The 19347-nt window shown below is 43.2% G+C and overlaps 1 protein-coding gene across 1 annotated transcript in view; it reads left to right on the plus strand.

The window, feature by feature from the left end:
* Nucleotides 1-6464: 6464 nt before the first annotated feature.
* The window catches only part of LOC120526318 (protein FAM167A-like), a 46268-nt gene continuing 33385 nt past the window's right edge, over nucleotides 6465-19347 (plus strand). The window contains exon 1 of the mRNA XM_039749456.1: nucleotides 6465-7009. The gene's annotated coding sequence lies outside the window, so the exon portion shown is untranslated. The remainder of the gene's footprint in view (nucleotides 7010-19347) is intronic.

Below are 19347 nucleotides of genomic sequence, written 5' to 3' on the forward strand. Positions count from 1 at the left end.
ACAGGAAATGACGTTGTTCGGGGCGCCGGAAACCAGAAGTGATCTTCTTCGGGGCACCAGAAGCCGAAAGTGACGATCTTCAGGGCACTGGGGACCGGAAGTGATGTCATCAAGGGGGAGTCAGGCAGGTTTTCTCACGTTTGGACTGCAGATTCAATAGAAGAAGGTTTAGTGCACACTGCCACCCCCTGGCCTGGTGTGGAATTACCTTCCCTTGGTCCATACAGCTCCTTCCTACTCTTAAGCTGGGAACAAAGTGGAATACTTCCAATGGGGAAAAAGTAATTAAAAGAGTGTTGTGTGCTTAAAGTTTCTGCCTTTGCCTGTCTGTGTCGGGTTAGGAGACCCTTATATTTCACAACGGGTACACGTGTGCCTTTCAGTTCAGTATGCCACAAGTGGACTCCAGTCAAGTTCTCAGCACTTCTCAAGGAGGATTAAAACAAACAGGATGGACACGAGTGTCACAACAAAGTGTCCAAATACTTCTATGAATGGGAGATTTCTGTTTTGGATTTGTATTAAGTTTGCAAACGCTTCTGAGAACATCCCTTCACTTTGTCTTTGCGTGTTACTGAGTGGAGATTGATGGGCATTTCAAATTAAATCTACAACACAATAAATTGTGCAGAAAGGGAAGGGGGCCTGAAGACAGTCTGAATCCTCTGTAAATGCCAAAATAAGCTAAAACTTGCACTAATGTTTCATTGGGTGGGCAGTGCCCTCCTGAAAGTGTCGTCTGAATCCCAAGTAAGACCCGTGCTGCTGGTGTCTGAGTCGGCCTGCACAGTCCAGTCTGATGAGGTCAAGGCCGGTGCACACTAATACATAGCACTCTGACTGTTTGGTGTATTTGTTGTATTTAAAGATTCATGTCTGCACGTGCCGTCTCTAGCAGTCACACTATGCCAAGCTCGGGCTTTTCTTTTTCTTGTGTTGTCATTGTTAGCCAAGTCACAAGTATGAGTTCTGTGTTGCCAAGCCCAGCCTTATTCAGTCCCCTCTAGAAAGGCGCCCTGCCTCCCATTATCTGCTGCTGACCGGTGAAGAGTTCAAACTATTCATGAATCTTACGGATTTGCACCCACACAAACACGAGAAGGACATGCAGACTTAACACGGCGGCAGCTCAGACAGGAATCACAGTGGGGATTAAATGAAGTGTGACAATAAAACTGGCCGCTGCGCTCTGGTGCTGCAATGTGATATACTGGTATTTACAAGCAAGAACGTATGGTCTAATCTTACTAATGGCTTTAATTGGAGGGTAGAAGTACAAGAAATTGAGGTGAGACTTTCACTTCCTTGCTGTGGGAGAGGCACACATTCACACTATAGACATGTTCAAGTAGCTACTGTACCTCAAGCTAGTTCAGAAAGATGGACAGATGAGAAAGGCACTATATAATAGACAGAAAGATAGATAAGAAAGGCACTATATAATAGATAGATAGATAGAAAGATAGATGAGAAAGGCACTAGATAGATAGATAGATAGATAGATAGATAGATAGATAGATAGATAGATAGATAGATAGATAGATAGATATTGTGATGGACACTAGGGCGTCAGCCTGCCCACACCCCGACACATGCCAGTTCCAAATCCAAATGAATAAAGGTTTTATTTAAAACATCTCCAAAAGTATCACAATAACTCTCTCACCACCGCACTGCCCGCCTCCAGTCGAATGTTGCCTCTCTAACTCCCAGCTCTGACTCACCTGAATAAGAGCGTGCGGTCCCTCTTATTACAGACCCGGGAGTACCTCCAGTGCTAAGGCAATTGAAAGCCCATTATTCGAGTAGGGAGCTTGTTTCACTGCAATGCCCTCCTGTGGCACCCTGTGACTCAGACCTGTGCTGTGGATATCCAGGATTGCTGCCATCTAGCATGATGGGGGAATAATAGTTCCCTAGTGATATCTCCACTTTTATAGTGGCTGTCCATCCATCTCTTCTTTCCAGGTCTACTTCCTTTCCTGGCTGGGATGTCCGTCCAGCCCGTGTGGCATCTACAATATAAAAGACACTATATAATAGATAGATAGATTGATTGAATGTGAAATGCACTATATAATAGATAGATAGATTGATAGACAGATGTGAAAAGCACTATATAACAGATAGACAGACAGATAGATGTGAAAGGCACTATATAATAGATAGATTGATGGACAGATAGATAGATAGATAGATAGATAGATAGATAGATAGATAGATAGATAGATAGATAGATAGGAAAGGCACTATATATTAGATAGATTAATAGACTGATGTGAAAGGCACTATATAACATAGATAGACAGACCGGTAGATATGAAAGGCACTATATAATAGATAGATTGATGGACAGATGTGAAAGGCACTATATAACAGATATGTGAAAGACACTATATAATAGGAAGGACTCTCGTGTACTGCGGGCAGCAATGCCAGTGGGGACAGACGGGAGCGCAGCCTCAAAGTTTGGGTTTACAAAAACTGAAAAGATAGAAAATGGATTTTGTGACTCCGGTGCATGGAATGTGCTGTGCTGGTAGGAGAGAGCTGGTGAATTAATGGCAGGGAGTCTACTGAGGCAAATGGGATCAGCAGGAGCTGAAACTACAGGGTGGCACCTGAAAAATTGGGCCATGGGCACAGCGAAAATGAACTGCGAGTGAGCAAAATAACACACAAGAGAAAAGGGCACAAAGAAAGAGCCTGCTGTGCTCAGAAGAGAGAGAGAGAGACCAGGATCAGAATAGACTGGGGGTCCTCTGTGCCACTCTAAGGGGAGGCAAAGCGTTTCCAGACCAACTGGAAACAGGAAATGCATGAAAACCCACAACAATTAGAGCAATCGGGACTCGAGTGCAACACCAAAAAAGACGACAAGTAGAGTATGGGGAGGTGGTGACGAATCCCAGGGGATGAATTAGCGAGGCAGCAGATTTAAGTTAGGATTTGTAATTTGTGTGTAGAAGAAGCCATCGTCCGGGAATGACAGTGCATGCTTAGAGAATGCCTTATATAGGATAAACTTCGTTTTCCTCCTCTAATAATCTGAAAGGGGTGGTTTGACAAAACATTACCATCTGAAAACGGAACAAAGGATACTTTGAATGACAAAATACTCTTTGTTTAGCACTTCAATATGTTATTTATTGTTTTTTGCTTTATTAAGATTATATACATGGAGTAGCAGAGTGGTGCAGTTCTGAGTGTTACATGGGGGTTCAGATCTTACACCTTGTTGATATCCATGTGGAGTGTGCGTGTTCTCCTCGTGAGTGCTTTCCTCAGGGTGCTCTTACTTTCACATTCCCAAAGACGTGTGTGTGTGTGTGTTACATTAACCAGTCAGTAGAAATGGGCCCTGTGTGAGTCTGTGATGACAATCCGGACAAGAAAAAGACATTCAGCCCAATGAAGCTCACCAGTCGTGTTCACTTAGTTCTTCCAAAATAACATCAAGTTGACTTATGAAAGTCCCTAAAGTCTTATTGTCCATCACACTACTTGGTCGCTTATTCCAAGTGTCTATCGTTCTTTAAGTAAAAAAAAATTCCTAATGTTTGTGTGAAATTTGCCCTTGACTAGTTTCCAACTGTGTCCCCGTGTTCTTGATGAACTCATTTTAAAGTCACCGTCTCGATCCACTGGACTAATTCACGTCATCATTTTAAACACTTCAGTCAGGTCTTCTCTTCATCTTCTTTAGATTGATAGATAGATCAATGTGAAAGGCACTATATAATAGATAGATAGATAGATAGATAGATAGATAGATGTGAAAGGCACTATATAATAGATAGATAAATAGAAAAGGCACTATATAATAGATAGATAGATAGATAGATAGATAGATAGATAGATAGATAGATAGATGTGAAAGGCACTATATAATAGATAGATAAATAGATAGATAGATAGATAGATAGATAGATAGATAGATAGATAGATAGATGTGAAAGGCACTATATAATAGAAAGATAGATAGATAGATAGATAGATAGATGTGAAAGGCACTATATAATAGAAAGATAGATAGATAGATAGATAGATAGATAGATAGATGTGAAAGGCACTATATAATAGATAGATAGATAGATAGATAGATAGATAGATAGATAGATAGACTGTGCCCAATTAGCCATTTTCCCTCCCCATTGTCATGTGACTCGTTAGTGCTACAAGGTCTCAGGTGTGTTAAATTTGGTGACATCGCTCTCACACTCTCATACTGGTCACTGGAAGTTCAACATGGCACCTCATGGCAAAGAACTCTCTGAGGATCTGAAACAAAGAATTGTTGCTCTACATGAAGATGGCCGAGGCTATAAGAAGATTGCCAACACCCTGAAACTGAGCTGCAGCACGGTGGCCAAGACCAAACAGTGACAGGCTTAACACTCAGAACAGGCCTCGCCACGGTCGACCAAAGAAGTTGAGTGCACGAGCTCAGCGTCATATCCAGAGGTTGTCTTTTAAAATTATATGTATGAGTGCTGCCAGCATTGCTGCAGACATCAGCCTGTCAGTGCTCAGACCAAGTGCCTGCCACACACGGCATCAGATTGGTCTGCATGGCTGTCGTCCCAGAAGGAAGCTTCTTCTAAAGATGATGCACAAGAAGGCCCACAAACAGTTTCCTGAAGACAAGCAGACTAAGGACATGGATTACTGGTATCACGTCCTGTGGTCTGATGAGACCAAGATAAACTTATTTGGTTCAGATGGTGCCAAGCGTGTGTGGCGGCAACCAGGTGAGGAGTACAAAGACGAGTGTGTCTTGCCTACAGTCAGGCATGGTGGTGGGAGTGTCATGGTTTGGGGCTTCATGAGTGCAATGGGGAGCTACAGTTCACTGAGGGAACCATGAATGCCAACATGTACTGTGACATACTGAAGCAAAGCATGAGCCCCTCCCTGGGCCACAGGGCAGTATGCCAACATGATAACGACCCCAAAAGAAAGCTAAAGAAACTGAGGTAAAGGTGCTGGACTGGCCAAGCGTGTCTCCAGACCTAAACCTTATTGATCATCTGTGGGTCATCCTCAAACGGAAGGTGGAGGAGCGCAAAGTCTCTAACATCCACCAGCTCTGTGATGTCGTCATGGAGGAGTGGAAGAGGATTCCAGTGGCAACCTGTGACGCTCTAGTGAACTCCATGCCCAAGAGAGGTAAGGCAGAGCTGGAAAATAATGGTGGCCACACAAAATATTGACACTTTGGGCACAATTTGGACATTTTTCACTTGGGGGTGTACTCACTGCTGTTGCTGGTGGTTTAGACATTAATGGCTGTGTGTTGAGTTATGTTGAGGGGACAGCAAATTTACACTCAAGCTGTACACGGACGGCTTTACATCGTGTCAAAGTGTCATATCTTCAGTGTTGTTCCAAGAAAAGATATAATAAAATATTTACAAAAATGTGAGGGGTTTACTCAATTTTGTGAGATACTGTAGATATATAGATGTGACAGGCACTATATTATAGATAGATAGAGAAATATGAAAGATAGATATGAAAGGCCTGTTACCTCACAGTAAAGAGATGAGGGTTCGCTTCCTGGGTCCTCCCTGCGTGGAATTTGCATGTTCTCCCCGTGTCTGCGCGGGTTTCCTCTGACATGCAGGTTAGGTGCATTGGCGATTCTAAATTGTCCCTGGTGTGTGCTGGGTGTGTGTGTGCCCTGTGGTAGGCTGGCACCCTGCCTGGGGTTTGTTTCCTGCTTTGTGCCCTATGTTGGCACAAAGACCCCCGTGACCCTGTCGTTAGGATATAGCGGGTTGGATAATGGGTGGATGGATGCAAACCCGCCATATGTGCAGTCGCATGAATGATAAATAAGGCACTAGTAGTTGTTTTAAATGGATCCATTATGAAATTGTTGAACGTTATTTTCTAATGTTTTCCAAGGTCTAACACTTGTTTTGGGGGGTTCCTTTACTCATAGAACCTGAATCTGCAATTAGTCTTTCAAATTAAAGCTTTTTTTTTGTTATTCATTTTGCCATCATTTTTGTTTATTTATAATTGCCGCCATGTTCTTTAAGACATCTCGTGTGTTTTGAAACCATTGCCCCACCACACACCTCATCTTTATGCCGATTTTCAGGTTTAGTCCCCGAGATCCTACATCTGCATTAAGCAAAGCCCAGTGAGCAGACAGCCACAAGAAGTTTAGGATTCTGACAGTTCATACTGCACTATTCGCCCATCTGTTCATCTTTGGGGAAGGGGGCACAACTAATTGCGGCAGGAACCAAACCTGAATAGGATGCCACCAGCACGTTAGTTTAAGCAGTTATCAGGGACTTAGCCGCTCCTCTGATTTTGCCGGTGGTCCTAAAGTTGAGTGAGTCAAAGTAGGAGGGCCCCCTCTATGGGGTTCTGAGCAAGTCGAGTTCCTAATCCACTCACACCAGGTCAGGAGAGGTGCACCACCGTGCCATCCTGAATTCTCATTAAGTCCGCGGGATTTCGGATGTCTTTCACTGACATCCCTGTCTAATTAGATTTGAACTTTTTCGTTGCGTTTCCCACAGGGGTGCAGTTTAATTTTTTAAATTCTCTTTGTTTGTAAATCGTTCAAGCTTGAAGCCCAGGAATCGCTGCGACAGACGCGGGCCCCAGGCAGATCTTCATTGAGAACGGTGCTAGAAAAATGATGAATGAAACCGAGGCTTTATTTTACTATGCAGTCCCCGTCTCGACATGACGCAGGGCAAGCAAAGGCCATCAGACCCCTGAATGCCACTCCGTGCCTTAGAATAGCCATGCCGTCTCCAGGCAACGCAGACCTGACGCACAAGGACCCCGGCGCTCCTCCGAAAAGCGGCGCAGAGTAAAGGGAGGCGCCTCCTCAGAAGGACGACGCGGGGCTGCGCGCACAAATGCGGAGATAACGGCGGCGGCGCTGCTGGGATTCACAGGTGAGCTGAGGAAACTGAGGACAAGTCAAAACGGAGAAAGCCGGCAGCCATGACCCGACTTAGACTGGACGCGGAGTAAACAGGTAAGGAGCTTAGTGGGGGAAAGGTGGCGGTACAGACACTAGAGGTGTGACGGGCGGAACCGATAGGAGCGGGGGTCTCGGAGGGGTCTGTCTCGAGGGACAATGTTAAAAGAATACAGCCGGAGCATTCATGTGAGCAGGGAACGACTGGGAAACAGGTGGAAACAAAATACTGGGCAGTCTGGAGCAAGGTGGTCGTCAGACATCTGCAGAACTGCATCAGGAGACACCTAGAAGAGTGTAAAAAAAAAACAAAAAAAAAACCGGGAGATCGGAAAAGAGAAAGAAAGAAAGAAAGAAAACGAGCAGTCCTGGGGAAACTAGGGCACGAGCGGCGCTGAGATGTTCAGTTCAGTTTCCTTTATTCTTGAATCACACTTTTGTGTGTGGACGTTCTGATTAGATTAAAAAATCTACAGTTTACAAAAGACCGATTTCAACGGTCGTCACTGACAATCTTATGCAGTTTGCTGTGTGTGAGATTCTTAGGAATGAGATAGAGAGAGAGACACACACACAAAGGACAACTACAAAAGTCCAAGAGACTCTTACAGAAATTAGCATCGCGATACAATACAACATATTGATCTTGTACAATAAAATATACAACATCTACAAGTGTATTATATAGATGGGTAGTTAGATAAAACATACACTTTATAAAAGACAGATTTCTGTGGCGGTGCATAACAAGCTTATGTAGTTAGATGTTTTGTATCCATAGTAATGCGATAGATAGATAGATGTGAACGTCACTTTATAATAGATTTTTGTAGTTGTCTTTTGTCTCTAACAACGTACAGTATAAGCATCAGGGCTACAATAGATAATAGAACTTGTTAATGGGCGCTACATAAGAATATACAGTATATGTGAAAATTAGGATACACATTAAAAGACAGATAAATAGTATGAAAGACACAACCGTCTCTAACAAACTCATATACAGATATAAACATTAGCAATGCAATAAACTATATGACTGTGATGGACTGGCGCCCTGTCCAGGGTGTGTTCCTGCCTTGCACTCTGTGCTACCCGGGATAGGCAGCAGCACCCCCCGTGACCCTGGTCTGGATTAAGTGGATTAGAAATGACTTGACATAAACTGTATGAGTTGTACTGTGCTATTATATCATATACAATGTAAATAAATGTTAAAAAGCCTCTGCAATAGACGGAGAGGTGCATGTGAAAGATACTATAGAAGAGATTGATTTTTGATATAAGCATAGCAATGCAATGTACTATTATATTATATACACTGTAAATACATGTGAAAAGCACTCTATGATAGATAAATAGATAGATGCATTTGAAAGACTATTAAAGAGAGAGATTTTTGATATAAACATTACCAATGCAATAAACCATATGCAATGTTCTGGTATATTATATACACTGTAAATGAATGTTAAAGGCACTCTATAATAGGTACAACAGATGCTATATAATAGATAGATAGATAGATAGAAAGACAGCTACAAAAGAGTGTATACAGTAGATGTGAAAGACAGTATATAATTGATATATAGATGTGAAAGACAATGTGCGATAGATTTTTGATAAAACATTAACAATGCAATAAACTATATGTAAGGTACTATCATATAATATACACTGTAAATAATTGTTAAAGGTCCTATATGGCAGAGAGAGAGAGAGATGAAAGGCAGTATATACTAGACTTTTGTAATCCATTATTTCTCTCTAACAAGCTCATATAGTTTATAAGCATTAGCTGTACACTTGGCAGATGTACATTTTGACAAGCACTATAAAAGATTGATAGACAAATGATATGATAGGTACTATATAAAAGACAGATATGAAAAACATTATAAAACCATAGCTTTCTTTGGTTATCTGTAACTAACAAGCTTATATACTGCAAATACATGCATTAGCAATACAATAAAGTATATAAAATGTAATATTGCATTATATATATTGTAGATAAATGTGCAAGGCACTATATGACAGATAAAATGCACTTTATTAAAGGTAGATTTCTATTGTCATCTGTAACAAACTCCTATAGTTAGTTGTATGAGATAGATGGATAGATATGAAAGGCACTATATAATAGATAGAAAGACAGAGAGATAGATGTGAAAGACACTATATAATAGATAGACAGATAGAAATGAAAGGCAATATATAATAGATAGATAGAAGTAAAAGGCACTATATAATAGATAGAAAGACAGATAGATCGATGTGAAAAGTACTCTATAATAGATAGATGGATGGATGTGAAAGGCACTATATAATAGATAGATACATAGATGTGAAAGGCACTATAAGCCTTATTGTCCATCCAGTTAGTTAACAGTTACACACCACACACACACAGACTTAACACTCTCATCCACCATGTATGCTGTGACTGGTGGTCAGCCCTGTGCCACTGAGCCCATGCTATATTAGGACTGCTCATCATCAGAAGGCTCAATCAGAAGTGGCTGTGAGATCAACGGTGAAGGACTCTCGTGTGGCTCGTGTACTGCGGGCAGCAATGCCAGTGGGGACAGACGGGAGCGCAGCCTCAAAGTTTGGGTTTACAAAAACTGAAAAGATAGAAAATGGATTTTGTGACTCTGGTGCATGGAATGTGCTGTGCTGGTAGGAGAGAGCTGGTGAATTAATGGCAGGGAGTCTACTGAGGCAAATGGGATCAGCAGGAGCTGAAACTACAGGGTGGCACCTGAAAAATTGGGCCATGGGCACAGCGAAAATGAACTGCGAGTGAGCAAAATAACACACAAGAGAAAAGGGCACAAAGAAAGAGCCTGCTGTGCTCAGAAGAGAGAGAGAGAGACCAGGATCAGAATAGACTGGGGGTCCTCTGTGCCACTCTAAGGGGAGGCAAAGCGTTTCCAGACCAACTGGAAACAGGAAATGCATGAAAACCCACAACAATTAGAGCAATCGGGACTCGAGTGCAACACCAAAAAAGACGACAAGTAGAGTATGGGGAGGTGGTGACGAATCCCAGGGGATGAATTAGCGAGGCAGCAGATTTAAGTTAGGATTTGTAATTTGTGTGTAGAAGAAGCCATCGTCCGGGAATGACAGTGCATGCTTAGAGAATGCCTTATATAGGATAAACTTCGTTTTCCTCCTCTAATAATCTGAAAGGGGTGGTTTGACAAAACATTACCATCTGAAAACGGAACAAAGGATACTTTGAATGACAAAATACTCTTTGTTTAGCACTTCAATATGTTATTTATTGTTTTTTGCTTTATTAAGATTATATACATGGAGTAGCAGAGTGGTGCAGTTCTGAGTGTTACATGGAGGTTCAGATCTTACACCTTGTTGATATCCATGTGGAGTGTGCGTGTTCTCCTCGTGAGTGCTTTCCTCAGGGTGCTCTTACTTTCACATTCCCAAAGACGTGTGTGTGTGTGTGTTACATTAACCAGTCAGTAGAAATGGGCCCTGTGTGAGTCTGTGATGGCCTTGCACCTCATCTATGTTGCTGGACCCAATGCTCCCAAGCAAAACTCCAAGTCCTGCAACGCTGAGTTGGATGAAGCAGATTTCAGAATGTTTTCTAATAATATTTAATATAATGGCTGTAAAAATGTATGTGTGTGTGTGTGTGTGTGTGTGTGTTTTACATTAACTACTGGTTAGAAATGGGCCCTGTGTGAGTCTGTGATGGCCAGTGTCTCAGTGTTACATGCTGGGTTCAGATCTTATGCCTTGTTGTTGCACATATGGAAGCTGCATGTTCTCCTTTGTATTTGTGTGGGCTTTCCTCAAGATACTCCTTCCACATCCACTAAGATGTGTATGTGAGGTCATCTGGTGATGATCAGAAATATATCCTGTGTGATTCTGAGTGTGGTCATTCGCATGGGTGGACCCTGTGATGTCCTACCACTCCATCCATGATTGTTCCCAAGATAGTCTTCAGTCACTGCAATAAAGCATTGGATCAAGTAGATTTCAGAATTTCCTCCTCTGATCTCATCTTCTTATACGCTTTTCCTGGTGATGGTCAAGGTGACAGTAAGCCAAGCAAGTCACCCCCGACTTCCCTGTCCCAAAGCCACTTTGTCTCTCCTGTACCTTTAACTCAACTATTGGATAGATTCTTCCATCCAGCACCCTTACATATATGTTGTACCTGAGGAGTGTGAACACCCTGTAGATGGAACCCACCCTTTGGTCCCCTTTGTTAAATATGGGGGCCATCACACCAGTCTGCCATTCCAAGTGTGCTTTACTCACCTTCTAAGCAGCACTGACTAGACACGTTCACCATGCTGTCCCAACGATGTTCAGCACTTTCATCATCTCATCTCTCAGATTTCATCCACCCCAGCAGCCTTACCACCGTCAAGTCCTCCAGACCACCATAGTGACTTTGGCAACAGTGATACCCCTCCTGGTAGAAGGGCATGTCTGTACGGTGAAGGAGCTCACAAAGTGTCCTTTTCACCGCTTCACCGTTTCTCCAGAAGAGGTCAGCACCTCTCCATCCCTGTTTGACACAGTCATTGTCATTGTCACACCTTCCTCTCCTGAGGTGTCACACGGTTTGTTTTTTCTCCACGGCCTCATCAAACTCCTCCTGTGCTCGACCTAATCTTGTAATATCACTTGCATGCTTATTTATAATGGCTTTAAAAATGAGACTCCTCACTTGGAGTTTTTTGCTTTTTACATTGGACTAGCCGTCCCCACCGCGGCTCCAAAGTGAAACAGGACAGTGAGGAGGGTCCCACTCGGCTCCCTACTCCTGATGTCACGCTTCCCTCTCCCCTCGGCCTGCAGCCTCTGTCTTGGTTTGGCGCGAATATAGCTCTCCTGCAGAATGCATCTCCTTCCTGAACAGAATGGTGGCCGTGTGGTCCCATGGTGTTTATACTTGTGTGTTATATTGTTTGTAAGTTTGGAAATTGTCCCTAAGGATGAACCTGATTTATGGAGGACCACAATTTTTTTTTTCCCCCCAAAGTCTTGGCTGATTTCTTTTGATTTTCCAATTATGTCAACTAAATAAACAGTGAGTTTGATGGTCGGCCCTTACATCCATCCACATATTGACTCCAATTAGGCTAATTGGCTATTAGAAGCTAATTGTCTAATTGCCTAAAGTCATTTTCTGGAATTTTCCAAGCTGTTTAATGGCACAGTTAACAAAGTATATGGAAACTTGTAAACCCCTGGCCTATAAAAGTGTAATACTCGGAGGTCTGTGAACATTGTTGGGAAAAAATGACTTTTGTCCTGCACAAAGCAGACATCTTAAACGATACGCTGAATTTATAGTTTGTAGACATAAAATCTGTGAAGGGGTTATAAAGCGAGTTTTAAAGAATTCCCTCTAAATGTACGTAAACTTCTCACTTCAACTGTAGTTACAGAAACAAAATGGTGGTCACAGATAAGAAAACAAAACAGTATTTCAGGAAGACTTTAAATACTTTAACATCTTTAAGTAAAGGTGGCAACGTGTTATCAAAATGAGATTGTACACCAGCCCAAAGCTCAACTTGGGACAGAAGATTGAGGGAAAAGTATGAAACCAAGCTGTAAAAAAAATTGAGAACACAGTGATCCCTCGCTATATCGCGCTTCGACTTTCGCGGCTTCACTCTATCTCGATTATTTTCTCATTCACGCTTACGTCACTACGCATGCGCTTTCTGAGAACTTTTATCTAAGCCCTATGATGGCTCCTCAACGTGCTGCTTTTTCTAAGCCTTCTGACAATAAAACTAAGCACCGGAGGAAGATGCTTACTATCCAGGAGAAGGTGAAACTCTTGGATATGATCAAAGATGGCAATACCCTACAAAAGCCTCCTCACGCATATGAAAAGACAGCGCCAGCAACTGCCTATCAAGATGTTCTTCAGCCGCGCACCCAGACACCCACTGCCTACTCCTAGTACTCCCTCAGCGGAAGAAGACATCAACGCACCTGCTGAAGATACTGCACCACCTCTGAAGACTCTCCTACTGAGGTCGTGCCTTCATAGGTTAGTGGTTGTGTGTAATTAAATGTACAGTACAATAATCTACTATATAAAAGCATTCGGGATTGTCCTTCCGTCCCGTGAGTGCAAAGCGTAGCGGTATTCCACTTATTACAGACTTACTACTTGCGGCTTGAGGTGAGCGCGATGTGAGCAGAGTTCTGGTGCTCTCATCGTTCCCTTGCTTTTGTGCGCGATGCGCTGGAAAAATAGGCAAAATTATGTCTCTGGAAATAATTAATGTTGATGGAGTACAAATGCCTCACCGCGTAGTAAATATCAGGGGAGATGGTGCTTGCTTATTCTCATCTATAGCTTATTTAGTGTCTGAAACTCCGTCTTTAGCGGTACAGATTCGGGCTGACATTGTACGACTTTGGACAGGCACTTGAGGGGATAAAAACAAACGTAGGTTTTCAGGAGATGTTATGAATGGGCACTTTGATGTTCTCATTCCTTACACTTACATGCCTGATGTACACATGGAGTGCACAAAAATTGAGGATAAAAGTCGGTCGCCTTAAAAGGCGAGTGCGCCTAGTAATATGATATTTGTAATGTCTAATATGTCTTATTTTCTCTTATTTTGTCTAATATATTGGGTAATACGAGTGTAATGGTGACTAAAGGGTGTTATTTCATGTCTAGAGGGCTCTAATAATGTTAAAAAACGTATTTAGAAGGTCGTAAACAGGTTTTCTACACTCTAACTGCGAAAATATTCGATTTATAAATAAAGAATCCTACTTCGCGAAAATTCATTTATCACGTTAGAGTCTGGAACGGATTAACCATGATAGACGAGGGTTCACTGTATATATCAAATCCTAAGAGTTCTGTCATGGCAATAAATCAGTACCGCAAGTGAATTATGATACATAGCATGATGAGAGAAGTTGCAAAATCAACTGGAATGTTCAAGCAAATTCTAGAAAAAAAAAAAAACAGATCTAAATCCGTGAAGTAGCTCTGTCGTTCGCTAGCTGAGCGGATGTAAGATATGCCCTGAGGCTCCGCCCCCTCCCCTCAGCCCGCAGTCTCTGTCTCAGATTAGCACAAATATTTCGCTCCTGCAAGCAAACTATGATTCTTATTGCGATGAGAGAAGTCACAAAATCAACCGGAATGTTCAAGCAAATTCTAGAGAAAAAAAAAAAAACAGATCTAAATTCATTAAGTAGTTCTCTCGTTCGCTAGCTGAGCGGATGTAAGATATGCCCCTGAGGCTGGCACGTGAGTGAGGAGGGCTCTGCCCCCCTCCCCTTGGCCCGCAACCTCTGTCTTGGATGAGCGTGACTACTGTATATCGCTCCTGCAAGCGAAGCGCAACGACAGAAGTCGCAAAATCAACTGGAATGTTCAAGCAAATTCGAGAAAAAAACCTGATCTAAATCTGTTAAGTAGCTCTCTCGTTCGCTAGCTAAGTGGAGGTAAGTTATGCCCTGATGCCCTCAACCCCTTCTCGGCCTGCTACATATCTCTCTCGGATTTGCGCTAATAAATCAGTACCGCAAGTGAACTATGATTCTTAGCGTAATGAGAAAAGTCACAAAATCAACCGGAATGTTCAAGCAAATTATAGAAAACAAACCAGATCTAAATCCGTTAAGTAGTTCTCTCGTTCGTGGGCTAAGCGAATGTAAGATACGCCCCCGAGGCTGGCGCGTGACTGAGGAGGGCCTCGCTCACTGTTTCTCTCATGGATTTGCGCAAATGAATCGGTACCGCAAGTGAACTATGATTCTTATTGCGACAGCCTCTGTCTCGGGATTAGCACAAATATTTTACTCCTGCAAGCGAACTATGATTCTTAGTGTGATGAGAGAAGTCGCAAAATCAACCTGAATGTTCAAGCAAATTCTAGAAATAAAACCTGATCTAAATCTGTTCGCTAGCTAAGCAGATGTAAGATGCGCCCGAGACTGGTGCGTGAGTGAGTGAGTGAGTGTGAAGGGCTCTGCCCTCTCCCCTCGACCCGCTACATGTCTCTCGGATTAGCGCAAATAAATCGTTCCTGCAAGTGAACTATATAATACATAGCGCGATGTGAGAAGTTGCAAACAACTGGAATGTTCAAGCAAATTATCGAAAAAAAAACAGATCTAAATCCATTAAGTAGTTCTCTTGTGAAAAGTGGACAGACAGACATTGGATTTTATATAAAGTATATAGTGTGATATTGACGCTGTATAGCGCCTGACCCGGCACAGACTCACACAGAGGCACGTGTAACAGGAACACAAAGCGTTTATTTTTCTTCTTCAGCTGGAAGGCACGTCTTCCCCGTGAACCCTCCAGCCACAAAACAGTCCCAAAGCACTTAAGTCACAGACCACACTCTTCCTCTGGCACCACCGCTCCTTCCAGGTAACCTCATCCTCTTCCTATCAATTCTGGCCCTGAGTAGTGGTTGCTGGTTCCTTTTATGGCCCTCCCGGTGCTTGCTCAGCTGTTTCCAATTGTACTCCCGGGTGGAGCCAAAGATTAGACCTGCTGGGCCCAGCGATCCATGCCACGCCCCCTGGCGGCCACCCCAGATCCTTACAGGGTTGAGGAGAACTCCATCTACCATGGAAACCTGCGGGAAAATGAAGCACCATCGTCAACCAGGGAGGCTGCCCCCAAGCGTCCCGAGTGTGGTACTGAGAACCCCATGGCTGCTCCCCCGGAACTTAGGCAGAAGGGGCATCCCGGTCGGGCATGGGACCCAGCCTCCTGCCACTATACATTAGGGACTTTCAAAACTCGACTTGATGTTTTCTTGGAGGAAACAAGTGGATAGGACTGGCAAGCTTTGTTGGGCTGAATGGCCTGTTCTCGTCTAGATTGTTCTAATAATGGTTACCTGTGGCCACTGCTCAGGAAACTGGAGGACAGGTCAGCAATATCCAATATATATATAGGGGCAGAACGGCGGCGCAGTGGTATCGCTGCTGCCTCGCAGTTAGGAGACCCCAGATTCGCTTCCCGGGTCCTCCCTGCATGGAGTTTGCATGTTCTCCCCGTGTCTGCGTGGGTTTCCTCCCACAGTCCAAAGACATGCAGGTTAGGTGGATTGGCGATTCTAAATTGTCCCTCGTGTGTGCTTGGTGTGTAGGTGTGTTTGTGTGTGCCCTGCAATGGGTTGGCACCCTGCACGTGATTGGTTCCTGCCTTGTGCCCTGTGTTAGCTGGGATTGGCTCCAGCAGACCCCCGTGACCCTGTATTTGGATTCAGCGGGTTAGAAAATGGATGGATGGATATATATATATAGAGAGAGAGAGAGAGATAATGAGATGGTCACATATGTAATGCCATGGATTATCACAAAAAAAATCTACAAAGTCAATGTGACTGTAAGTTTGTGTTAATCCTTCGAGCTTGATAACATCAATATTGTCATGCGTGCTGAGTCCGGTGAAATTCTAACCTGCCTGTGGTAATCCACACAGATGACGTCACCGCTCTCCAGTGCCGTGATTAGTGAGTAGAACTGCCTTACTTTACAACCTGTGTCTTCCTTTAGTTACCACAAGACTGTCCTCATTATACATTAATTATAAATAATGAGGGGTTATCGAAAAAACAGGAGAGCAACCATTAAAAAGGATATTAGGGAAGCTGAAAGGCAGATGGAGAGAAATATTGCAGAAAAGGCGAAAAATGACCTAAAGAGACCCTTTCAGTATTTTAGTAGTAAAAGAACAGTGAAAGAGGAGGTGAAGTGCATCAGGAATAGTAAAGGGGATTTAAAAAATACAGACAATGAAATAGCAAATGCCGTAAACTTACATTGTACGGAATTTTAAAATGTGAGGAAATGGATAACCTCTCAGTGGTAAAATGATCTACTAGGGAGATACTGAGGGATTTGGAAATTGTAGAGAGAGAAGAGCTGCTAGGATTAAACAGGCTGAGATCAACCAAACCACCGGGAGCGGATTTTATTTATCCTCGTCTGCTTAACTCTTTCAGGGCTGATGTCGACTTTTGTCGAAATTCAGGGGTTGAGGACGGTAATCAGCTGTAAACTGCAACAAAACTCGCCCTTTATGTTTTAGTTTGACTCACTTTCCTAGAAGGAAAGTTACATAGCTTTGCTGATTCAACCTCGATTCCCTATGTGTGCATGAGTAGCAAAGAGCAAACAACCTCTAAAATGGCATCGACATCTGGCGAGAGCCTAAAGAGAATGTGCAAAGCAAGTTACTCCATGGACGTTTTACATAATTTCGTTGAATAGGACTCTGACTTGTCGGACTCAGAGTTTAATGCAAGTGATCTGGAGATGGACATCGAAAACAAAAATGAGGTACCAGCCTTATCTGATCAATCCCCCATCTGATCATGGTACTGAACACTTTTGTGTAGCTGATGATGATAAGAGGTACAAACCATATTGCGTCACACTGCGACTGCCACCGCCACCCACCTGCTGTGCGAAAACAGCCAGGCAGCTGGCCCACCGTTCATTCCTGCTGACCATCGAGGTGCCCCCGCACAGCCACTGTCGCCAGGGATGCCAAACATGTGCCAACAGTAACCACTGCACATAGCAACAGATGTTTTATGTTGATTCATGTGTGAAACCATTGCTTTGTGTACTTTTCAGAAAACAGAGTTTTTTGGAAAAAATATTCAGCCCTCAAAGAATTTAGGAGGTTACAGAGGACACACATTTATAGGAAGGCACTGCACACTGGAGAAATTTCTAAGGGCGTGAAAATAACAAATATTATTCTGTTGTACCGAAAGGGTGCCTGGGCCAACCCAAACAGTTACAGGCCAGTAAGTTTAACGTGCATCACAGGGAAATGAATGGAAGGAATTATTAAGGAGAAGATTGAGCAGCACATGGCAAGGACAGGAGTTATTAGGGACAGTCAGCATGGCTAACGTGCTGGAATTCTATGAGAAAGCAACAAAAGGATATGATGAAAGTGGAGCTTATGATGTTATTTATCTTGACTTTCAGAAAGCTTTTGATGAGGTGCCACATGAGTGAGAAGTGGGGCATCATACTAAAAGAAGTGGGAGTTCAGGGTGTGGTGTGTCGATGGGTGCAGAACTCGCTCAGGCACAGGAAGACGAGGGTGTGAGGAACATCATCAGAAATGGCTCATGTTAAGAGTGGTGTCCAGTAGGGGTCACTGCATTTTTTAATATATATAAAAGATTTGGAAAGGAATGTAAAGAACAAGCTGGTTAAGTTTGCAGACCCCGTGACCCTGTAGTTAGAATATAGCGGGTTGGATAATGGATGGATGGATGATACCAAGATAGGTGGCCTGCCAGATAATTGAGAATGCATTCATTCATCACAGAGTGACTTGGACAGCAGACAGGCCTGGGCAGATTGGTGACAGATGAAATGAAATTTCAGTAAATGTAAAGAATTACATGTAGGAAGTAAAAACATTAGATTTGAATACACAATGGGAGGTCTGAAAATCAAAAGTACACCTTATTAGAGGAGTCGTAGTGGACTCTAAGCTTCCCGTCAGTGTTGAGAAGCCATTAAGAAAGCTAACAGAATGTCAGGTTATATAGCGCCTTGATGTGTGTAGTACAAGTCACAGGAGGTTCTGCTCAGTCTTTATAACACACTGGTGAGGCCTCATCTGGAGTCAGGAAAAAGTGTCACAAGTACCTGGGACTCCAGCGCACCACATTGAGATTAACCCCTTATGCCCTAATGGCAGGGGTACTCGACTCCGGTCCTGGTGGTCCGCGGTGGCTGCAGGTTTTCATTCTAACCTGTTTTGTAATTAGAAGCCTGGCCTAGCAGGTGATGAAACTTGCTACTTACCTCTGATGCCTTCATCCATCCAAGACAAATCGTCATCAAGTTTTGGATTTTTGTTTTTCTGAGGACATCATCTGTACGCTTTGTGGTCCAGAACAGATTTGTACCCCTCGGTCCTCTCCTCCTGTTCTCATTTGTTTTATAACATTGTATTAATGCGTCATGATGCAGAATGGCATGGTGGCACAGTGATAGCCTCACAGTAGGGAGACCAGGGTTTGTGTCCCGGGACCTCCCTGTGTGAAGTTTGCTTGTTCTACCCGTGGAGTGGATTTAGGGCTCATAGTGGACTTGACACTAGCAACTGCCAAACAGTGTTCAGAGGCCATTAAGGAGTATGTCAGGTTATATAGCGCCTTGATGTGTGCAGTACAAGTCACAGGAGGTTCTGCTCAGTCTTTATAACACACTGGTGAGGCCTCATCTGAAGTCCTGAGTGCAGTGTTGGTCTCCAGGCAAAAAAGGACATGGCAGCACCAGAAAAGGTCCAGAGAAGAGCGACTGGGCTGATTAGAGGACTACAGGGGATGAGTTATGAGGAAAGATGAAAAGAG

The sequence above is a fragment of the Polypterus senegalus genome, chromosome 3 (genome assembly GCF_016835505.1).
Source record: "Polypterus senegalus isolate Bchr_013 chromosome 3, ASM1683550v1, whole genome shotgun sequence".
NCBI lineage: Eukaryota > Metazoa > Chordata > Cladistia > Polypteriformes > Polypteridae > Polypterus > Polypterus senegalus.